At 47.1% G+C, this 16,459-nt stretch overlaps 40 non-coding genes and 14 pseudogenes across 40 annotated transcripts; all 54 read left to right on the forward strand.

Annotated features, from left to right (window-relative positions):
• The first annotated feature begins 240 nt into the window (after positions 1 to 240).
• On the forward strand, positions 241 to 359 carry LOC138551025 (5S ribosomal RNA). The gene has a single exon (XR_011294763.1). It is a non-coding gene; the product is annotated as a 5S ribosomal RNA (ribosomal RNA).
• A 106-nt stretch (positions 360 to 465) lies between these two features.
• Positions 466 to 584, forward strand: LOC138540392 (5S ribosomal RNA). The gene has a single exon (XR_011288441.1). It is a non-coding gene; the product is annotated as a 5S ribosomal RNA (ribosomal RNA).
• A 106-nt stretch (positions 585 to 690) lies between these two features.
• LOC138537033 (5S ribosomal RNA) lies at positions 691 to 809 on the forward strand. The gene has a single exon (XR_011285185.1). It is a non-coding gene; the product is annotated as a 5S ribosomal RNA (ribosomal RNA).
• Positions 810 to 915: 106 nt separating this feature from the next.
• LOC138544139 (5S ribosomal RNA) lies at positions 916 to 1,024 on the forward strand (annotated as a pseudogene).
• Positions 1,025 to 1,487: 463 nt separating this feature from the next.
• Positions 1,488 to 1,606, forward strand: LOC138537211 (5S ribosomal RNA). The gene has a single exon (XR_011285354.1). It is a non-coding gene; the product is annotated as a 5S ribosomal RNA (ribosomal RNA).
• Positions 1,607 to 1,712: 106 nt separating this feature from the next.
• LOC138540572 (5S ribosomal RNA) lies at positions 1,713 to 1,831 on the forward strand. Its single transcript, XR_011288615.1, has one exon. It is a non-coding gene; the product is annotated as a 5S ribosomal RNA (ribosomal RNA).
• Positions 1,832 to 1,937: 106 nt separating this feature from the next.
• On the forward strand, positions 1,938 to 2,056 carry LOC138551248 (5S ribosomal RNA). The gene has a single exon (XR_011294975.1). It is a non-coding gene; the product is annotated as a 5S ribosomal RNA (ribosomal RNA).
• A 106-nt stretch (positions 2,057 to 2,162) lies between these two features.
• LOC138545746 (5S ribosomal RNA) lies at positions 2,163 to 2,271 on the forward strand (annotated as a pseudogene).
• A 463-nt stretch (positions 2,272 to 2,734) lies between these two features.
• Positions 2,735 to 2,853, forward strand: LOC138537837 (5S ribosomal RNA). The gene has a single exon (XR_011285959.1). It is a non-coding gene; the product is annotated as a 5S ribosomal RNA (ribosomal RNA).
• A 107-nt stretch (positions 2,854 to 2,960) lies between these two features.
• On the forward strand, positions 2,961 to 3,079 carry LOC138546445 (5S ribosomal RNA). The gene has a single exon (XR_011290925.1). It is a non-coding gene; the product is annotated as a 5S ribosomal RNA (ribosomal RNA).
• Positions 3,080 to 3,186: 107 nt separating this feature from the next.
• LOC138537056 (5S ribosomal RNA) lies at positions 3,187 to 3,305 on the forward strand. The gene has a single exon (XR_011285207.1). It is a non-coding gene; the product is annotated as a 5S ribosomal RNA (ribosomal RNA).
• Positions 3,306 to 3,411: 106 nt separating this feature from the next.
• Positions 3,412 to 3,520, forward strand: LOC138543115 (5S ribosomal RNA; annotated as a pseudogene).
• Positions 3,521 to 3,983: 463 nt separating this feature from the next.
• On the forward strand, positions 3,984 to 4,102 carry LOC138547181 (5S ribosomal RNA). Its single transcript, XR_011291030.1, has one exon. It is a non-coding gene; the product is annotated as a 5S ribosomal RNA (ribosomal RNA).
• Positions 4,103 to 4,208: 106 nt separating this feature from the next.
• LOC138536738 (5S ribosomal RNA) lies at positions 4,209 to 4,327 on the forward strand. The gene has a single exon (XR_011284903.1). It is a non-coding gene; the product is annotated as a 5S ribosomal RNA (ribosomal RNA).
• A 106-nt stretch (positions 4,328 to 4,433) lies between these two features.
• LOC138541182 (5S ribosomal RNA) lies at positions 4,434 to 4,552 on the forward strand. The gene has a single exon (XR_011289195.1). It is a non-coding gene; the product is annotated as a 5S ribosomal RNA (ribosomal RNA).
• A 106-nt stretch (positions 4,553 to 4,658) lies between these two features.
• On the forward strand, positions 4,659 to 4,762 carry LOC138547028 (5S ribosomal RNA; annotated as a pseudogene).
• Positions 4,763 to 5,215: 453 nt separating this feature from the next.
• LOC138549383 (5S ribosomal RNA) lies at positions 5,216 to 5,334 on the forward strand. Its single transcript, XR_011293165.1, has one exon. It is a non-coding gene; the product is annotated as a 5S ribosomal RNA (ribosomal RNA).
• Positions 5,335 to 5,440: 106 nt separating this feature from the next.
• LOC138546456 (5S ribosomal RNA) lies at positions 5,441 to 5,559 on the forward strand. Its single transcript, XR_011290926.1, has one exon. It is a non-coding gene; the product is annotated as a 5S ribosomal RNA (ribosomal RNA).
• Positions 5,560 to 5,665: 106 nt separating this feature from the next.
• Positions 5,666 to 5,774, forward strand: LOC138544226 (5S ribosomal RNA; annotated as a pseudogene).
• Positions 5,775 to 5,880: 106 nt separating this feature from the next.
• Positions 5,881 to 5,989, forward strand: LOC138543207 (5S ribosomal RNA; annotated as a pseudogene).
• Positions 5,990 to 6,442: 453 nt separating this feature from the next.
• Positions 6,443 to 6,561, forward strand: LOC138548523 (5S ribosomal RNA). Its single transcript, XR_011292322.1, has one exon. It is a non-coding gene; the product is annotated as a 5S ribosomal RNA (ribosomal RNA).
• Positions 6,562 to 6,667: 106 nt separating this feature from the next.
• On the forward strand, positions 6,668 to 6,786 carry LOC138541793 (5S ribosomal RNA). The gene has a single exon (XR_011289789.1). It is a non-coding gene; the product is annotated as a 5S ribosomal RNA (ribosomal RNA).
• Positions 6,787 to 6,892: 106 nt separating this feature from the next.
• LOC138537767 (5S ribosomal RNA) lies at positions 6,893 to 7,011 on the forward strand. The gene has a single exon (XR_011285892.1). It is a non-coding gene; the product is annotated as a 5S ribosomal RNA (ribosomal RNA).
• Positions 7,012 to 7,117: 106 nt separating this feature from the next.
• On the forward strand, positions 7,118 to 7,226 carry LOC138545756 (5S ribosomal RNA; annotated as a pseudogene).
• A 463-nt stretch (positions 7,227 to 7,689) lies between these two features.
• LOC138541229 (5S ribosomal RNA) lies at positions 7,690 to 7,808 on the forward strand. Its single transcript, XR_011289241.1, has one exon. It is a non-coding gene; the product is annotated as a 5S ribosomal RNA (ribosomal RNA).
• Positions 7,809 to 7,914: 106 nt separating this feature from the next.
• LOC138537228 (5S ribosomal RNA) lies at positions 7,915 to 8,033 on the forward strand. The gene has a single exon (XR_011285370.1). It is a non-coding gene; the product is annotated as a 5S ribosomal RNA (ribosomal RNA).
• Positions 8,034 to 8,139: 106 nt separating this feature from the next.
• Positions 8,140 to 8,258, forward strand: LOC138541786 (5S ribosomal RNA). Its single transcript, XR_011289783.1, has one exon. It is a non-coding gene; the product is annotated as a 5S ribosomal RNA (ribosomal RNA).
• Positions 8,259 to 8,364: 106 nt separating this feature from the next.
• Positions 8,365 to 8,483, forward strand: LOC138551271 (5S ribosomal RNA). The gene has a single exon (XR_011294997.1). It is a non-coding gene; the product is annotated as a 5S ribosomal RNA (ribosomal RNA).
• A 106-nt stretch (positions 8,484 to 8,589) lies between these two features.
• On the forward strand, positions 8,590 to 8,708 carry LOC138548577 (5S ribosomal RNA). The gene has a single exon (XR_011292373.1). It is a non-coding gene; the product is annotated as a 5S ribosomal RNA (ribosomal RNA).
• Positions 8,709 to 8,814: 106 nt separating this feature from the next.
• LOC138539181 (5S ribosomal RNA) lies at positions 8,815 to 8,933 on the forward strand. Its single transcript, XR_011287257.1, has one exon. It is a non-coding gene; the product is annotated as a 5S ribosomal RNA (ribosomal RNA).
• A 106-nt stretch (positions 8,934 to 9,039) lies between these two features.
• LOC138542039 (5S ribosomal RNA) lies at positions 9,040 to 9,158 on the forward strand. Its single transcript, XR_011290029.1, has one exon. It is a non-coding gene; the product is annotated as a 5S ribosomal RNA (ribosomal RNA).
• Positions 9,159 to 9,264: 106 nt separating this feature from the next.
• Positions 9,265 to 9,373, forward strand: LOC138543815 (5S ribosomal RNA; annotated as a pseudogene).
• Positions 9,374 to 9,836: 463 nt separating this feature from the next.
• LOC138549384 (5S ribosomal RNA) lies at positions 9,837 to 9,955 on the forward strand. The gene has a single exon (XR_011293166.1). It is a non-coding gene; the product is annotated as a 5S ribosomal RNA (ribosomal RNA).
• Positions 9,956 to 10,061: 106 nt separating this feature from the next.
• LOC138550776 (5S ribosomal RNA) lies at positions 10,062 to 10,180 on the forward strand. Its single transcript, XR_011294522.1, has one exon. It is a non-coding gene; the product is annotated as a 5S ribosomal RNA (ribosomal RNA).
• Positions 10,181 to 10,286: 106 nt separating this feature from the next.
• Positions 10,287 to 10,405, forward strand: LOC138542211 (5S ribosomal RNA). Its single transcript, XR_011290198.1, has one exon. It is a non-coding gene; the product is annotated as a 5S ribosomal RNA (ribosomal RNA).
• Positions 10,406 to 10,511: 106 nt separating this feature from the next.
• Positions 10,512 to 10,630, forward strand: LOC138548450 (5S ribosomal RNA). The gene has a single exon (XR_011292252.1). It is a non-coding gene; the product is annotated as a 5S ribosomal RNA (ribosomal RNA).
• Positions 10,631 to 10,736: 106 nt separating this feature from the next.
• Positions 10,737 to 10,845, forward strand: LOC138543816 (5S ribosomal RNA; annotated as a pseudogene).
• A 463-nt stretch (positions 10,846 to 11,308) lies between these two features.
• On the forward strand, positions 11,309 to 11,427 carry LOC138537607 (5S ribosomal RNA). Its single transcript, XR_011285738.1, has one exon. It is a non-coding gene; the product is annotated as a 5S ribosomal RNA (ribosomal RNA).
• Positions 11,428 to 11,533: 106 nt separating this feature from the next.
• LOC138546468 (5S ribosomal RNA) lies at positions 11,534 to 11,652 on the forward strand. Its single transcript, XR_011290928.1, has one exon. It is a non-coding gene; the product is annotated as a 5S ribosomal RNA (ribosomal RNA).
• Positions 11,653 to 11,758: 106 nt separating this feature from the next.
• On the forward strand, positions 11,759 to 11,867 carry LOC138544227 (5S ribosomal RNA; annotated as a pseudogene).
• A 106-nt stretch (positions 11,868 to 11,973) lies between these two features.
• Positions 11,974 to 12,082, forward strand: LOC138543818 (5S ribosomal RNA; annotated as a pseudogene).
• Positions 12,083 to 12,545: 463 nt separating this feature from the next.
• On the forward strand, positions 12,546 to 12,664 carry LOC138549385 (5S ribosomal RNA). The gene has a single exon (XR_011293167.1). It is a non-coding gene; the product is annotated as a 5S ribosomal RNA (ribosomal RNA).
• A 106-nt stretch (positions 12,665 to 12,770) lies between these two features.
• Positions 12,771 to 12,889, forward strand: LOC138549426 (5S ribosomal RNA). The gene has a single exon (XR_011293210.1). It is a non-coding gene; the product is annotated as a 5S ribosomal RNA (ribosomal RNA).
• Positions 12,890 to 12,995: 106 nt separating this feature from the next.
• LOC138541326 (5S ribosomal RNA) lies at positions 12,996 to 13,114 on the forward strand. Its single transcript, XR_011289335.1, has one exon. It is a non-coding gene; the product is annotated as a 5S ribosomal RNA (ribosomal RNA).
• Positions 13,115 to 13,577: 463 nt separating this feature from the next.
• Positions 13,578 to 13,696, forward strand: LOC138549386 (5S ribosomal RNA). The gene has a single exon (XR_011293168.1). It is a non-coding gene; the product is annotated as a 5S ribosomal RNA (ribosomal RNA).
• Positions 13,697 to 13,802: 106 nt separating this feature from the next.
• Positions 13,803 to 13,920, forward strand: LOC138542287 (5S ribosomal RNA). Its single transcript, XR_011290274.1, has one exon. It is a non-coding gene; the product is annotated as a 5S ribosomal RNA (ribosomal RNA).
• A 106-nt stretch (positions 13,921 to 14,026) lies between these two features.
• LOC138542212 (5S ribosomal RNA) lies at positions 14,027 to 14,145 on the forward strand. Its single transcript, XR_011290199.1, has one exon. It is a non-coding gene; the product is annotated as a 5S ribosomal RNA (ribosomal RNA).
• Positions 14,146 to 14,251: 106 nt separating this feature from the next.
• Positions 14,252 to 14,370, forward strand: LOC138548451 (5S ribosomal RNA). The gene has a single exon (XR_011292253.1). It is a non-coding gene; the product is annotated as a 5S ribosomal RNA (ribosomal RNA).
• A 106-nt stretch (positions 14,371 to 14,476) lies between these two features.
• On the forward strand, positions 14,477 to 14,585 carry LOC138543819 (5S ribosomal RNA; annotated as a pseudogene).
• Positions 14,586 to 15,048: 463 nt separating this feature from the next.
• Positions 15,049 to 15,167, forward strand: LOC138549387 (5S ribosomal RNA). Its single transcript, XR_011293169.1, has one exon. It is a non-coding gene; the product is annotated as a 5S ribosomal RNA (ribosomal RNA).
• Positions 15,168 to 15,273: 106 nt separating this feature from the next.
• LOC138546479 (5S ribosomal RNA) lies at positions 15,274 to 15,392 on the forward strand. The gene has a single exon (XR_011290929.1). It is a non-coding gene; the product is annotated as a 5S ribosomal RNA (ribosomal RNA).
• Positions 15,393 to 15,498: 106 nt separating this feature from the next.
• LOC138544228 (5S ribosomal RNA) lies at positions 15,499 to 15,607 on the forward strand (annotated as a pseudogene).
• A 106-nt stretch (positions 15,608 to 15,713) lies between these two features.
• LOC138543820 (5S ribosomal RNA) lies at positions 15,714 to 15,822 on the forward strand (annotated as a pseudogene).
• Positions 15,823 to 16,285: 463 nt separating this feature from the next.
• LOC138549388 (5S ribosomal RNA) lies at positions 16,286 to 16,404 on the forward strand. The gene has a single exon (XR_011293170.1). It is a non-coding gene; the product is annotated as a 5S ribosomal RNA (ribosomal RNA).
• The last annotated feature ends 55 nt before the right edge of the window (positions 16,405 to 16,459 follow it).

The raw sequence follows: 16,459 nt of genomic DNA on the forward strand, positions 1-16,459 counted from the left end.
GGCATGAAAGAAACCCATTATTGTGTTGATTGTTCTCTCCACCTCCCTGCAACAGACACAGGATGGATGAATTAAAGTTATCCTACCAGACATAGGAGTCCTGAATGGGCCCACCAGTCTTATATATCTCGCCTGATCGAGCCTGATCGAGCGATGAGCGTGGTATCATGTTGCAAGTGGCTGCATGGCTTAGCTTACTAAATGCAAATGCATAAGAGTAATATTCTTAGCATTCCTAGAACCTACGGCCACACCACACTGAATGCACCCGATCTCGTCTGATCTCGGAAGTTAAGCAGTGTTAGGCCTAGTTAGTACCTGGATGGGAGACCGCCTGGGAATACCAGGTGCTGTAGGCTTTTTTGTGCTCCAAGTTCAGGAAGTGAGCCCTTTCTCAATTGCCTTTCAAAACTGCAAGGTCTAGCCGACTAGATGCTTAAAAGTACAAAACTCACTAGGCCCAGAGCCTATGGCCACACCACACTGAATGCGCCTGATCTCGTCTGATCTCAGAAGCTAAGCAGTGTCGGGCCTAGTTAGTACCTGGATGGGAGACCGCCTGGGAATACCAGGTGCTGTAGGATTTTTTGTACTCCAAGTTCAGGAAGTGAGCCATTTCTCAATTGCCTTTCAAAACTGCAAGGTCTAGCCGACTAGATGCTTAAAAGTACAAAACTCACAAGGCCCAGAGCCTACGGCCACACCACACTGAATGCGCCCGATCTCGTCTGATCTCGGAAGCTAAGCAGTGTCGGGCCTAGTTAGTACCTGGATGGGAGACCACCTGGGAATACCAGGTGCTGTAGGCTTTTTTGTACTCCAAGTTCAGGAAGTGAGCCATTTCACAATTGCCTTTCAAAACTGCAAGGTCTAGCCGACTAGATGCTTAAAAGTACAAAACTCACTAGGCCCAGAGCCTACGGCCACACCACACTGAATGCGCCCGATCTCGGAAGCTAAGCAGGGTCGGACCAAGTTAGTACCTGGATGGGAGACTGCCTGGGAATACCAGGTGCTGTAGGCTTTTTTGTGCTCCATGATTAGTAATTGCGCAACTTCTCAATTATTTTTCAAATTTGGTATGTTTCCAAAATAATTGTATCCCGTTTTATAGCGGAAATGTTGGACAACATCATGAGGGCTGGAGCTACCTTTTTACATAGAATTAGCATACAGGTAGTGTGTTCATGGGTAATAAATCGACTTTCACATGTAATGCAGTACAGAGAATATTGAGTCCTTCAAGAGGCATGAAAGAAACCCATTATTGTGTTGATTGTTCTCTCCACCTCCCTGCAACAGACACAGGATGGATGAATTAAAGTTATCCTACCAGACATAGGAGTCCTGAATGGGCCCACCAGTCTTATATATCTCGCCTGATCGAGCCTGATCGAGCGATGAGCGTGGTATCATGTTGCAAGTGGCTGCATGGCTTAGCTTACTAAATGCAAATGCATAAGAGTAATATTCTTAGCATTCCTAGAGCCTACGGCCACACCACACTGAATGCACCCGATCTCGTCTGATCTTGGAAGTTAAGCAGTGTTAGGCCTAGTTAGTACCTGGATGGGAGACCGCCTGGGAATACCAGGTGCTGTAGGCTTTTTTGTGCTCCAAGTTCAGGAAGTGAGCCCTTTCTCAATTGCCTTTCAAAACTGCAAGGTCTAGCCGACTAGATGCTTAAAAGTACAAAACTCACTAGGCCCAGAGCCAATGGCCACACCACACTGAATGCGCCTGATCTCGTCTGACCTCAGAAGCTAAGCAGTGTCGGGCCTAGTTAGTACCTGGATGGGAGACCGCCTGGGAATACCAGGTGCTGTAGGCTTTTTTGTACTCCAAGTTCAGGAAGTGAGCCATTTCTCAATTGCCTTTCAAAACTGCAAGGTCTAGCCGACTAGATGCTTAAAAGTACAAAACTCACAAGGCCCAGAACCTACGGCCACACCACACTGAATGCACCCGATCTCGTCTGATCTCGGAAGCTAAGCAGTGTCGGGCCTCGTTAGTACCTGGATGGGAGACCGCCTGGGAATACCAGGTGCTGTAGGCTTTTTTGTGCTCCAAGTTCAGGAAGTGAGCCATTTCACAATTGCCTTTCAAAACTGCAAGGTCTAGCCGACTAGATGCTTAAAAGTACAAAACTCACTAGGCCCAGAGCCTATGGCCACACCACACTGAATGCGCCCGATCTCAGAAGCTAAGCAGGGTCGGGCCTAGTTAGTACCTGGATGGGAGACTGCCTGGGAATACCAGGTGCTGTAGGCTTTTTTGTGCTCCATGATTAGTAATTGCGCAACTTCTCAATTATTTTTCAAATTTGGTATGTTTCCTAAATAATTGTATCCCGTTTTATAGCGGAAATGTTGGACAACATCATGAGGGCTGGAGCTACCTTTTTACATAGAATTAGCATACAGGTAGTGTGTTCATGGGTAATAAATCGACTTTCACATGTAATGCAGTACAGAGAATATTGAGTCCTTCAAGAGGCATGAAAGAAAACCATTATTGTGTTGATTGTTCTCTCCACCTCCCTGCAACAGACACAGGATGGATGAATTAAAGTTATCCTACCAGACATAGGAGTCCTGAATGGGCCCACCAGTCTTATATATCTCGCCTGATCGAGCCTGATCGAGCGATGAGCGTGGTATCATGTTGCAAGTGGCTGCATGGCTTAGCTTACTAAATGCAAATGCATAAGAGTAATATTCTTAGCATTCCTAGAGCCTACGGCCACACCACACTGAATGCACCCGATCTCGTCTGATCTTGGAAGTTAAGCAGTGTCAGGCCTAGTTAGTACCTGGATGGGAGACCGCCTGGGAATACCAGGTGCTGTAGGCTTTTTTTGGGCTCCAAGTTCAGGAAGTGAGCCCTTTCTAAATTGCCTTTTAAAACTGCAAGGTCTAGCCGACTAGATGCTTAAAAGTACAAAACTCACTAGGCCCAGAGCCTACGGCCACACCACACTGAATGCGCCTGATCTCGTCTGATCTCAGAAGCTAAGCAGTGTCGGGCCTAGTTAGTACCTGGATGGGAGACCGCCTGGGAATACCAGGTGCTGTAGGCTTTTTTTGTACTCCAAGTTCAGGAAGTGAGCCATTTCTCAATTGCCTTTCAAAACTGCAAGGTCTAGCCGACTAGATGCTTAAAAGTACAAAACTCACAAGGCCCAGAGCCTACGGCCACACCACACTGAATGCACCCGATCTCGTCTGATCTCGGAAGCTAAGCAGTGTCGGGCCTTGTTAGTACCTGGATGGGAGACCGCCTGGGAATACCAGGTGCTGTAGGCTTTTTTGTGCTCCAAGTTCAGGAAGTGAGCCATTTCACAATTGCCTTTCAAAACTGCAAGGTCTAGCCGACTAGATGCTTAAAAGTACAAAACTCACTAGGCCCAGAGCCTACGGCCACACCACACTGAATGCGCCCGATCTCGGAAGCTAAGCAGGGTTGGGCCTAGTTAGTACCTGGATGGGAGACTGCCTGGGAATACCAGGTGCTGTAGGCTTTTTTGTGCTCCATGATTAGTAATTGCGCAACTTCTCAAATATTTTTCAAATTTGGTATGTTTCCAAAATAATTGTATCCCGTTTTATAGCGGAAATGTTGGACAACATCATGAGGGCTGGAGCTACCTTTTTACATAGAATTAGCATACAGGTAGTGTGTTCATGGGTAATAAATTGACTTTCACATGTAATGCAGTACAGAGAATATTGAGTCCTTCAAGAGGCATGAAAGAAAACCATTATTGTGTTGATTGTTCTCTCCACCTCCCTGCAACAGACACAGGATGGATGAATTAAAGTTATCCTACCAGACATAGGAGTCCTGAATGGGCCCACCAGTCTTATATATCTCGCCTGATCGAGCCTGATCGAGCGATGAGCGTGGTATCATGTTGCAAGTGGCTGCATGGCTTAGCTTACTAAATGCAAATGCATAAGAGTAATATTCTTAGCATTCCTAGAGCCTACGGCCACACCACACTGAATGCACCCGATCTCGTCTGATCTCGGAAGTTAAGCAGTGTTAGGCCTAGTTAGTACCTGGATGGGAGACCGCCTGGGAATACCAGGTGCTGTAGGCTTTTTTGTGCTCCAAGTTCAGGAAGTGAGCCCTTTCTCAATTGCCTTTCAAAACTGCAAGGTCTAGCCGACTAGATGCTTAAAAGTACAAAACTCACTAGGCCCAGAGCCTACGGCAACACCACACTGAATGCGCCTGATCTCGTTTGATCTCAGAAGCTAAGCAGTGTCGGGCCTAGTTAGTACCTGGATGGGAGACCGCCTGGGAATACCAGGTGCTGTAGGCTTTTTTGTACTCCAAGTTCAGGAAGTGAGCCATTTCTCAATTACCTTTCAAAACTGCAAGGTCTAGCCGACTAGATGCTTAAAAGTACAAAACTCACAAGGCCCACAGCCTACGGCCACACCACACTGAATGCGCCCGATCTCGTCTGATCTCAGAAGCTAAGCAGTGTCGGGCCTCGTTAGTACCTGGATGGGAGACCGCCTGGGAATACCAGGTGCTGTAGGCTTTTTTGTGCTCCAAGTTCAGGAAGTGAGCCATTTCACAATTGCCTTTCAAAACTGCAAGGTCTAGCCGACTAGATGCTTAAAAGTACAAAACTCACTAGGCCCAGAGCCTACGGCCACACCACACTGAATGCGCCCAGGAAGCTAAGCAGGGTCGGGCCTAGTTAGTACCTGGATGGGAGACTGCCTGGGAATACCAGGTGCTGTAGGCTTTTTTGTGCTCCATGATTAGTAATTGCGCAACTTCTCAATTATTTTTCAAATTTGGTATGTTTCCAAAATAATTGTATCCCGTTTTATAGCGGAAATGTTGGACAACATCATGAGGGCTGGAGCTACCTTTTTACATAGAATTAGCATACAGGTAGTGTGTTCATGGGTAATAAATCGACTTTCACATGTAATGCAGTACAGAGAATATTGAGTCCTTCAAGAGGCATGAAAGAAACCCATTATTGTGTTGATTGTTCTCTCCACCTCCCTGCAACAGACACAGGATGGATGAATTAAAGTTATCCTACCAGACATAGGAGTCCTGAATGGGCCCACCAGTCTTATATATCTCGCCTGATCGAGCGATGAGCGTGGTATCATGTTGCAAGTGGCTGCATGGCTTAGCTTACTAAATGCAAATGCATAAGAGTAATATTCTTAGCATTCCTAGAGCCTACGGCCACACCACACTGAATGCACCCGATCTCGTCTGATCTCGGAAGTTAAGCAGTGTCAGGCCTAGTTAGTACCTGGATGGGAGACCGCCTGGGAATACCAGGTGCTGTAGGCTTTTTTGTGCTCCAAGTTCAGGAAGTGAGCCCTTTCTCAATTGCCTTTTAAAACTGCAAGGTCTAGCCGACTAGATGCTTAAAAGTACAAAACTCACTGGGCCCAGAGCCTACGGCCACACCACACTGAATGCGCCTGATCTCGTCTGATCTCAGAAGCTAAGCAGTGTCGGGCCTAGTTAGTACCTGGATGGGAGACCGCCTGGGAATACCAGGTGCTGTAGGCTTTTTTGTACTCCAAGTTCAGGAAGTGAGCCATTTCTCAATTGCCTTTCAAAACTGCAAGGTCTAGCCGACTAGATGCTTAAAAGTACAAAACTCACAAGGCCCAGAGCCTACGGCCACACCACACTGAATGCGTCTGATCTCGGAAGCTAAGCAGTGTCGGGCCTCGTTAGTACCTGGATGGGAGACCGCCTGGGAATACCAGGTGCTGTAGGCTTTTTTGTGCTCCAAGTTCAGGAAGTGAGCCATTTCACAATTGCCTTTCAAAACTGCAAGGTCTAGCCGACTAGATGCTTAAAAGTACAAAACTCACTAGGCCCAGAGCCTACGGCCACACCACACTGAATGCACCCGATCTCGGAAGCTAAACAGGGTCGGGCCTAGTTAGTACCTGGATGGGAGACTGCCTGGGAATACCAGGTGCTGTAGGCTTTTTTGTGCTCCATGATTAGTAATTGCGCAACTTCTCAATTATTCTTCAAATTTGGTATGTTTCCAAAATAATTGTATCCCGTTTTATAGCGGAAATGTTGGACAACATCATGAGGGCTGGAGCTACCTTTTTACATAGAATTAGCATACAGGTAGTGTGTTCATGGGTAATAAATCGACTTTCACATGTAATGCAGTACAGAGAATATTGAGTCCTTCAAGAGGCATGAAAGAAAACCATTATTGTGTTGATTGTTCTCTCCACCTCCCTGCAACAGACACAGGATGGATGAATTAAAGTTATCCTACCAGACATAGGAGTCCTGAATGGGCCCACCAGTCTTATATATCTCGCCTGATCGAGCGATGAGCGTGGTATCATGTTGCAAGTGGCTGCATGGCTTAGCTTACTAAATGCAAATGCATAAGAGTAATATTCTTAGCATTCCTAGAGCCTACGGCCACACCACACTGAATGCACCCGATCTCGTCTGATCTCGGAAGTTAAGCAGTGTCAGGCCTAGTTAGTACCTGGATGGGAGACCACCTGGGAATACCAGGTGCTGTAGGCTTTTTTGTGCTCCAAGTTCAGGAAGTGAGCCCTTTCTCAATTGCCTTTTAAAACTGCAAGGTCTAGCCGACTAGATGCTTAAAAGTACAAAACTCACAGGGCCCAGAGCCTACGGCCACACCACACTGAATGCGCCCGATCTCGTCTGATCTCGGAAGCTAAGTAGTGTCGGGCCTCGTTAGTACCTGGATGGGAGACCGCCTCGGAATACCAGGTGCTGTAGGCTTTTTTGTGCTCCAAGTTCAGGAAGTGAGCCATTTCTCAATTGCCATTCAAAACTGCAAGGTCTAGCTGACTAGATGCTTAAAAGTACAAAACTCACTAGGCCCAGAGCCTACGGACACACCACACTGAATGCGCCTGATCTCGTCTGATCTCAGAAGCTAAGCAGTGTCGGGCCTAGTTAGTACCTGGATGGGAGACCGCCTGGGAATACCAGGTGCTGTAGGCTTTTTTGTACTCCAAGTTCAGGAAGTGAGCCATTTCTCAATTGCCTTTCAAAACTGCAAGGTCTAGCCGACTAGATGCTTAAAAGTACAAAACTCACTAGGCCCAGAGCCTACGGCCACACCACACTGAATGCGCCCGATCTCGGAAGCTAAACAGGGTCAGGCCTAGTTAGTACCTGGATGGGAGACTGCCTGGGAATACCAGGTGCTGTAGGCTTTTTTGTGCTCCATGATTAGTAATTGCGCAACTTCTCAATTATTTTTCAAATTTGGTATGTTTCCAAAATAATTGTATCCCGTTTTATAGCGGAAATGTTGGACAACATCATGAGGGCTGGAGCTACCTTTTTACATAGAATTAGCATACAGGTAGTGTGTTCATGGGTAATAAATCGACTTTCACATGTAATGCAGTACAGAAAATATTGAGTCCTTCAAGAGGCATGAAAGAAAACCATTATTGTGTTGATTGTTCTCTCCACCTCCCTGCAACAGACACAGGATGGATGAATTAAAGTTATCCTACCAGACATAGGAGTCCTGAATGGGCCCACCAGTCTTATATATCTCGCCTGATCGAGCCTGATCGAGCGATGAGCGTGGTATCATGTTGCAAGTGGCTGCATGGCTTAGCTTACTAAATGCAAATGCATAAGAGTAATATTCTTAGCATTCCTAGAGCCTACGGCCACACCACACTGAATGCACCTGATCTCGTCTGATCTCGGAAGTTAAGCAGTGTCAGGCCTAGTTAGTACCTGGATGGGAGACTGCCTGGGAATACCAGGTGCTGTAGGCTTTTTTGTGCTCCAAGTTCAGGAAGTGAGCCCTTTCTCAATTGCCTTTTAAAACTGCAAGGTCTAGCCGACTAGATGCTTAAAAGTACAAAACTCACAAGGCCCAGAGCCTATGGCCACACCACACTGAATGCGCCCGATCTCGTCTGATCTCGGAAGCTAAGCAGTGTCGGGCCTCGTTAGTACCTGGATGGGAGACCGCCTGGGAATACCAGGTGCTGTAGGCTTTTTTGTGCTCCAAGTTCAGGAAGTGAGCCATTTCTCAATTGCCATTCAAAACTGCAAGGTCTAGCTGACTAGATGCTTAAAAGTACAAAACTCACTAGGCCCAGAGACTACGGACACACCACACTGATTGCGCCCGATCTCGTCTGATCTCGGAAGCTAAGCAGTGTCGGGCCTAGTTAGTACCTGGATGGGAGACCACCTGGGAATACCAGGTGCTGTAGGCTTTTTTGTGCTCCAAGTTCAGGAAGTGAGCCATTTCACAATTGCCTTTCAAAACTGCAAGGTCTAGCCGACTAGATGCTTAAAAGTACAAAACTCACTAGGCCCAGAGCCTACGGCCACACCACACTGAATGCGCCTGATCTCGTCTGATCTCAGAAGCTAAGCAGTGTCGGGCCTAGTTCGTACCTGGATGGGAGACCGCCTGGGAATACCAGGTGCTGTAGGCTTTTTTGTACTCCAAGTTCAGGAAGTGAGCCATTTCTCAATTGCCTTTCAAAACTGCAAGGTCTAGCCGACTAGATGCTTAAAAGTACAAAACTCACAAGGCCCAGAGCCTACGGCCACACCACACTGAATGCGCCCGATCTCGTCTGATCTCGGAAGCTAAGCAGTGTCGGGCCTTGTTAGTACCTGGATGGGAGACCGCCTGGGAATACCAGGTGCTGTAGGCTTTTTTGTGCTCCAAGTTCAGGAAGTGAGCCATTTCTCAATTGCCTTTCAAAACTGCAAGGTCTAGCTGACTAGATGCTTAAAAGTACAAAACTCACTAGGCCCAGAGCCTACGGCCACACCACACTGATTGCGCCCGATCTCGTCTGATCTCAGAAGCTAAGCAGTGTCGGGCCTAGTTAGTACCTGGATGGGAGACCACCTGGGAATACCAGGTGCTGTAGGCTTTTTTGTACTCCAAGTTCAGGAAGTGAGCCATTTCACAATTGCCTGTCAAAACTGCAAGGTCTAGCCGACTAGATGCTTAAAAGTACAAAACTCACTAGGCCCAGAGCCTACGGCCACACCACACTGATTGCGCCCGATCTCGTCTCATCTCGGAAGCTAAGCAGTGTCGGGCCTAGTTAGTACCTGGATGGGAGACCACCTGGGAATACCAGGTGCTGTAGGCTTTTTTGTGCTCCAAGTTCAGGAAGTGAGCCATTTCACAATTGCCTTTCAAAACTGCAAGGTCTAGCCGACTAGATGCTTAAAAGTACAAAACTCACTAGGCCTAGAGCCTACGGCCACACCACACTGAATGCGCCCGATCTCGGAAGCTAAGCAGGGTCGGGCCTAGTTAGTACCTGGATGGGAGACTGCCTGGGAATACCAGGTGCTGTAGGCTTTTTTGTGCTCCATGATTAGTAATTGCGCAACTTCTCAATTATTTTTCAAATTTGGTATGTTTCCAAAATAATTGTATCCCGTTTTATAGCGGAAATGTTGGACAACATCATGAGGGCTGGAGCTACCTTTTTACATAGAATTAGCATACAGGTAGTGTGTTCATGGGTAATAAATCGACTTTCACATGTAATGCAGTACAGAGAATATTGAGTCCTTCAAGAGGCATGAAAGAAAACCATTATTGTGTTGATTGTTCTCTCCACCTCCCTGCAACAGACACAGGATGGATGAATTAAAGTTATCCTACCAGACATAGGAGTCCTGAATGGGCCCACCAGTCTTATATATCTCGCCTGATCGAGCCTGATCGAGCGATGAGCGTGGTATCATGTTGCAAGTGGCTGCATGGCTTAGCTTACTAAATGCAAATGCATAAGAGTAATATTCTTAGCGTTCCTAGAGCCTACGGCCACACCACACTGAATGCACCCGATCTCGTCTGATCTCGGAAGTTAAGCAGTGTCAGGCCTAGTTAGTACCTGGATGGGAGACCGCCTGGGAATACCAGGTGCTGTAGGCTTTTTTGTGCTCCAAGTTCAGGAAGTGAGCCCTTTCTCAATTGCCTTTTAAAACTGCAAGGTCTAGCCGACTAGATGCTTAAAAGTACAAAACTCACAAGGCCCAGAGCCTACGGCCACACCACACTGAATGCGCCCGATCTCGTCTGATCTCGGAAGCTAAGCAGTGTCGGGCCTCGTTAGTACCTGGATGGGAGACCGCCTGGGAATACCAGGTGCTGTAGGCTTTTTTGTGCTCCAAGTTCAGGAAGTGAGCCATTTCTCAATTGCCTTTCAAAACTGCAAGGTCTAGCTGACTAGATGCTTAAAAGTACAAAACTCACAAGGCCCAGAGCCTACGGCCACACCACACTGAATGCGCCCCATCTCGTCTGATCTCGGAAGCTAAGCAGTGTCGGGCCTCGTTAGTACCTGGATGGGAGACCGCCTGGGAATACCAGGTGCTGTAGGCTTTTTTGTGCTCCAAGTTCAGGAAGTGAGCCATTTCTCAATTGCCTTTCAAAACTGCAAGGTCTAGCTGACTAGATGCTTAAAAGTACAAAACTCACTAGGCCCAGAGCCTACGGCCACACCACACTGATTGCGCCCGATCTCGTCTGATCTCGGAAGCTAAGCAGTGTCGGGCCTAGTTAGTACCTGGATGGGAGACCACCTGGGAATACCAGGTGCTGTAGGCTTTTTTGTACTCCAAGTTCAGGAAGTGAGCCATTTCACAATTGCCTTTCAAAACTGCAAGGTCTAGCCGACTAGATGCTTAAAAGTACAAAACTCACTAGGCCCAGAGCCTACGGCCACACCACACTGAATGCGCCCGATCTCGGAAGCTAAGCAGGGTCGGGCCTAGTTAGTACCTGGATGGGAGACTGCCTGGGAATACCAGGTGCTGTAGGCTTTTTTGTGCTCCATGATTAGTAATTGCGCAACTTCTCAATTATTTTTCAAATTTGGTATGTTTCCAAAATAATTGTATCCCGTTTTATAGCGGAAATGTTGGACAACATCATGAGGGCTGGAGCTACCTTTTTACATAGAATTAGCATACAGGTAGTGTGTTCATGGGTAATAAATCGACTTTCACATGTAATGCAGTACAGAGAATATTGAGTCCTTCAAGAGGCATGAAAGAAAACCATTATTGTGTTGATTGTTCTCTCCACCTCCCTGCAACAGACACAGGATGGATGAATTAAAGTTATCCTACCAGACATAGGAGTCCTGAATGGGCCCACCAGTCTTATATATCTCGCCTGATCGAGCCTGATCGAGCGATGAGCGTGGTATCATGTTGCAAGTGGCTGCATGGCTTAGCTTACTAAATGCAAATGCATAAGAGTAATATTCTTAGCATTCCTAGAGCCTACGGCCACACCACACTGAATGCACCCGATCTCGTCTGATCTCGGAAGTTAAGCAGTGTCAGGCCTAGTTAGTACCTGGATGGGAGACTGCCTGGGAATACCAGGTGCTGTAGGCTTTTTTGTGCTCCAAGTTCAGGAAGTGAGCCCTTTCTCAATTGCCTTTTAAAACTGCAAGGTCTAGCCGACTAGATGCTTAAAAGTACAAAACTCACTGGGCCCAGAGCCTACGGCCACACCACACTGAATGCGCCTGATCTCGTCTGATCTCAGAAGCTAAGCAGTGTCGGGCCTAGTTAGTACCTGGATGGGAGACCGCCTGGGAATACCAGGTGCTGTAGGCTTTTTTGTGCTCCAAGTTCAGGAAGTGAGCCATTTCACAATTGCCTTTCAAAACTGCAAGGTCTAGCCGACTAGATGCTTAAAAGTACAAAACTCACAAGGCCCAGAGCCTACGGCCACACCACACTGAATGCGTCTGATCTCGGAAGCTAAGCAGTGTCGGGCCTCGTTAGTACCTGGATGGGAGACCGCCTGGGAATACCAGGTGCTGTAGGCTTTTTTGTGCTCCAAGTTCAGGAAGTGAGCCATTTCACAATTGCCTTTCAAAACTGCAAGGTCTAGCCGACTAGATGCTTAAAAGTACAAAACTCACTAGGCCCAGAGCCTACGGCCACACCACACTGAATGCGCCCGATCTCGGAAGCTAAGCAGGGTCGGGCCTAGTTAGTACCTGGATGGGAGACTGCCTGGGAATACCAGGTGCTGTAGGCTTTTTTGTGCTCCATGATTAGTAATTGCGCAACTTCTCAATTATTTTTCAAATTTGGTATGTTTCCAAAATAATTGTATCCCGTTTTATAGCGGAAATGTTGGACAACATCATGAGGGCTGGAGCTACCTTTTTACATAGAATTAGCATACAGGTAGTGTGTTCATGGGTAATAAATCGACTTTCACATGTAATGCAGTACAGAGAATATTGAGTCCTTCAAGAGGCATGAAAGAAACCCATTATTGTGTTGATTGTTCTCTCCACCTCCCTGCAACAGACACAGGATGGATGAATTAAAGTTATCCTACCAGACATAGGAGTCCTGAATGGGCCCACCAGTCTTATATATCTCGCCTGATCGAGCCTGATCGAGCGATGAGCGTGGTATCATGTTGCAAGTGGCTGCATGGCTTAGCTTACTAAATGCAAATGCATAAGAGTAATATTCTTAGCATTCCTAGAGCCTACGGCCACACCACACTGAATGCACCCGATCTCGTCTGATCTCGGAAGTTAAGCAGTGTCAGGCCTAGTTAGTACCTGGATGGGAGACCGCCTGGGAATACCAGGTGCTGTAGGCTTTTTTGTGCTCCAAGTTCAGGAAGTGAGCCCTTTCTCAATTGCCTTTTAAAACTGCAAGGTCTAGCCGACTAGATGCTTAAAAGTACAAAACTCACTAGGCCCAGAGCCTATGGCCACACCACACTGAATGCGCCTGATCTCGTCTGATCTCAGAAGCTAAGCAGTGTCGGGCCTAGTTAGTACCTGGATGGGAGACCACCTGGGAATACCAGGTGCTGTAGGCTTTTTTGTGCTCCAAGTTCAGGAAGTGAGCCATTTCACAATTGCCTTTCAAAACTGCAAGGTCTAGCCGACTAGATGCTTAAAAGTACAAAACTCACTAGGCCCAGACCCTACGGCCACACCACACTGAATGCGCCTGATCTCGTCTGATCTCAGAAGCTAAGCAGTGTCGGGCCTAGTTAGTACCTGGATGGGAGACTGCCTGGGAATACCAGGTGCTGTAGGCTTTTTTGTGCTCCATGATTAGTAATTGCGCAACTTCTCAATTATTTTTCAAATTTGGTATGTTTCCAAAATAATTGTATCCCGTTTTATAGCGGAAATGTTGGACAACATCATGAGGGCTGGAGCTACCTTTTTACATAGAATTAGCATACAGGTAGTGTGTTCATGGGTAATAAATCGACTTTCACATGTAATGCAGTACAGAGAATATTGAGTCCTTCAAGAGGCATGAAAGAAAACCATTATTGTGTTGATTGTTCTCTCCACCTCCCTGCAACAGACACAGGATGGATGAATTAAAGTTATCCTACCAGACATAGGAGTCCTGAATGGGCCCACCAGTCTTATATATCTCGCCTGATCGAGCCTGATCGAGCGATGAGCGTGGTATCATGTTGCAAGTGGCTGCATGGCTTAGCTTACTAAATGCAAATGCATAAGAGTAATATTCTTAGCGTTCCTAGAGCCTACGGCCACACCACACTGAATGCACCCGATCTCGTCTGATCTCGGAAGTTAAGCAGTGTCAGGCCTAGTTAGTACCTGGATGGGAGACCGCCTGGGAATACCAGGTGCTGTAGGCTTTTTTGTGCTCCAAGTTCAGGAAGTGAGCCCTTTCTCAATTGCCTTTTAAAACTGCAAGGTCTAGCCGACTAGATGCTTAAAAGTACAAAACTCACAAGGCCCAGAGCCTACGGCCACACCACACTGAATGCGCCCGATCTCGTCTGATCTCGGAAGCTAAGCAGTGTCGGGCCTCGTTAGTACCTGGATGGGAGACCGCCTGGAATACCAGGTGCTGTAGGCTTTTTTGTGCTCCAAGTTCAGGAAGTGAGCCATTTCTCAATTGCCTTTCAAAACTGCAAGGTCTAGCTGACTAGATGCTTAAAAGTACAAAACTCACAAGGCCCAGAGCCTACGGCCACACCACACTGAATGCGCCCCATCTCGTCTGATCTCGGAAGCTAAGCAGTGTCGGGCCTCGTTAGTACCTGGATGGGAGACCGCCTGGGAATACCAGGTGCTGTAGGCTTTTTTGTGCTCCAAGTTCAGGAAGTGAGCCATTTCTCAATTGCCTTTCAAAACTGCAAGGTCTAGCTGACTAGATGCTTAAAAGTACAAAACTCACTAGGCCCAGAGCCTACGGCCACACCACACTGATTGCGCCCGATCTCGTCTGATCTCGGAAGCTAAGCAGTGTCGGGCCTAGTTAGTACCTGGATGGGAGACCACCTGGGAATACCAGGTGCTGTAGGCTTTTTTGTACTCCAAGTTCAGGAAGTGAGCCATTTCACAATTGCCTTTCAAAACTGCAAGGTCTAGCCGACTAGATGCTTAAAAGTACAAAACTCACTAGGCCCAGAGCCTACGGCCACACCACACTGAATGCGCCCGATCTCGGAAGCTAAGCAGGGTCGGGCCTAGTTAGTACCTGGATGGGAGACTGCCTGGGAATACCAGGTGCTGTAGGCTTTTTTGTGCTCCATGATTAGTAATTGCGCAACTTCTCAATTATTTTTCAAATTTGGTATGTTTCCAAAATAATTGTATCCCGTTTTATAGCGGAAATGTTGGACAACATCATGAGGGCTGGAGCTACCTTTTTACATAGAATTAGCATACAGGTAGTGTGTTCATGGGTAATAAATCGACTTTCACATGTAATGCAGTACAGAGAATATTGAGTCCTTCAAGAGGCATGAAAGAAAACCATTATTGTGTTGATTGTTCTCTCCACCTCCCTGCAACAGACACAGGATGGATGAATTAAAGTTATCCTACCAGACATAGGAGTCCTGAATGGGCCCACCAGTCTTATATATCTCGCCTGATCGAGCCTGATCGAGCGATGAGCGTGGTATCATGTTGCAAGTGGCTGCATGGCTTAGCTTACTAAATGCAAATGCATAAGAGTAATATTCTTAGCATTCCTAGAGCCTACGGCCACACCACACTGAATGCACCCGATCTCGTCTGATCTCGGAAGTTAAGCAGTGTCAGGCCTAGTTAGTACCTGGATGGGAGACCGCCTGGGAATACCAGGTGCTGTAGGCTTTTTTGTGCTCCAAGTTCAGGAAGTGAGCCCTTTCTCAATTGCCTTTTAAAACTGCAAGGTCTAGCCGACTAGATGCTTAAAAGTACAAAACTCACTGGGCCCAGAGCCTACGGCCACACCACACTGAATGCGCCTGATCTCGTCTGATCTCAGAAGCTAAGCAGTGTCGGGCCTAGTTAGTACCTGGATGGGAGACCGCCTGGGAATACCAGGTGCTGTAGGCTTTTTTGTGCTCCAAGTTCAGGAAGTGAGCCATTTCACAATTGCCTTTCAAAACTGCAAGGTCTAGCCGACTAGATGCTTAAAAGTACAAAACTCACAAGGCCCAGAGCCTACGGCCACACCACACTGAATGCGTCTGATCTCGGAAGCTAAGCAGTGTCGGGCCTCGTTAGTACCTGGATGGGAGACCGCCTGGGAATACCAGGTGCTGTAGGCTTTTTTGTGCTCCAAGTTCAGGAAGTGAGCCATTTCACAATTGCCTTTCAAAACTGCAAGGTCTAGCCGACTAGATGCTTAAAAGTACAAAACTCACTAGGCCCAGAGCCTACGGCCACACCACACTGAATGCGCCCGATCTCGGAAGCTAAGCAGGGTCGGGCCTAGTTAGTACCTGGATGGGAGACTGCCTGGGAATACCAGGTGCTGTAGGCTTTTTTGTGCTCCATGATTAGTAATTGCGCAACTTCTCAATTATTTTTCAAATTTGGTATGTTTCCAAAATAATTGTATCCCGTTTTATAGCGGAAATGTTGGACAACATCATGAGGGCTGGAGCTACCTTTTTACATAGAATTAGCATACAGGTAGTGTGTTCATGGGTAATAAATCGACTTTCACATGTAATGCAGTACAGAGAATATTGAGTCCTTCAAGAGGCATGAAAGAAACCCATTATTGTGTTGATTGTTCTCTCCACCTCCCTGCAACAGACACAGGATGGATGAATTAAAGTTATCCTACCAGACATAGGAGTCCTGAATGGGCCCACCAGTCTTATATATCTCGCCTGATCGAGCCTGATCGAGCGATGAGCGTGGTATCATGTTGCAAGTGGCTGCATGGCTTAGCTTACTAAATGCAAATGCATAAGAGTAATATTCTTAGCATTCCTAGAGCCTACGGCCACACCACACTGAATGCACCCGATCTCGTCTGATCTCGGAAGTTAAGCAGTGTCAGGCCTAGTTAGTACCTGGATGGGAGACCGCCTGGGAATACCAGGTGCTGTAGGCTTTTTTGTGCTCCAAGTTCAGGAAGTGAGCCCTTTCTCAATTGCCTTTTAAAACTG

This window comes from Ambystoma mexicanum, unplaced genomic scaffold (genome assembly GCF_040938575.1).
Source record: "Ambystoma mexicanum isolate Mex_15411 unplaced genomic scaffold, UKY_AmexF1_1 Mex_scaf10, whole genome shotgun sequence".
Classification (NCBI taxonomy): Eukaryota; Metazoa; Chordata; class Amphibia; order Caudata; family Ambystomatidae; genus Ambystoma; species Ambystoma mexicanum.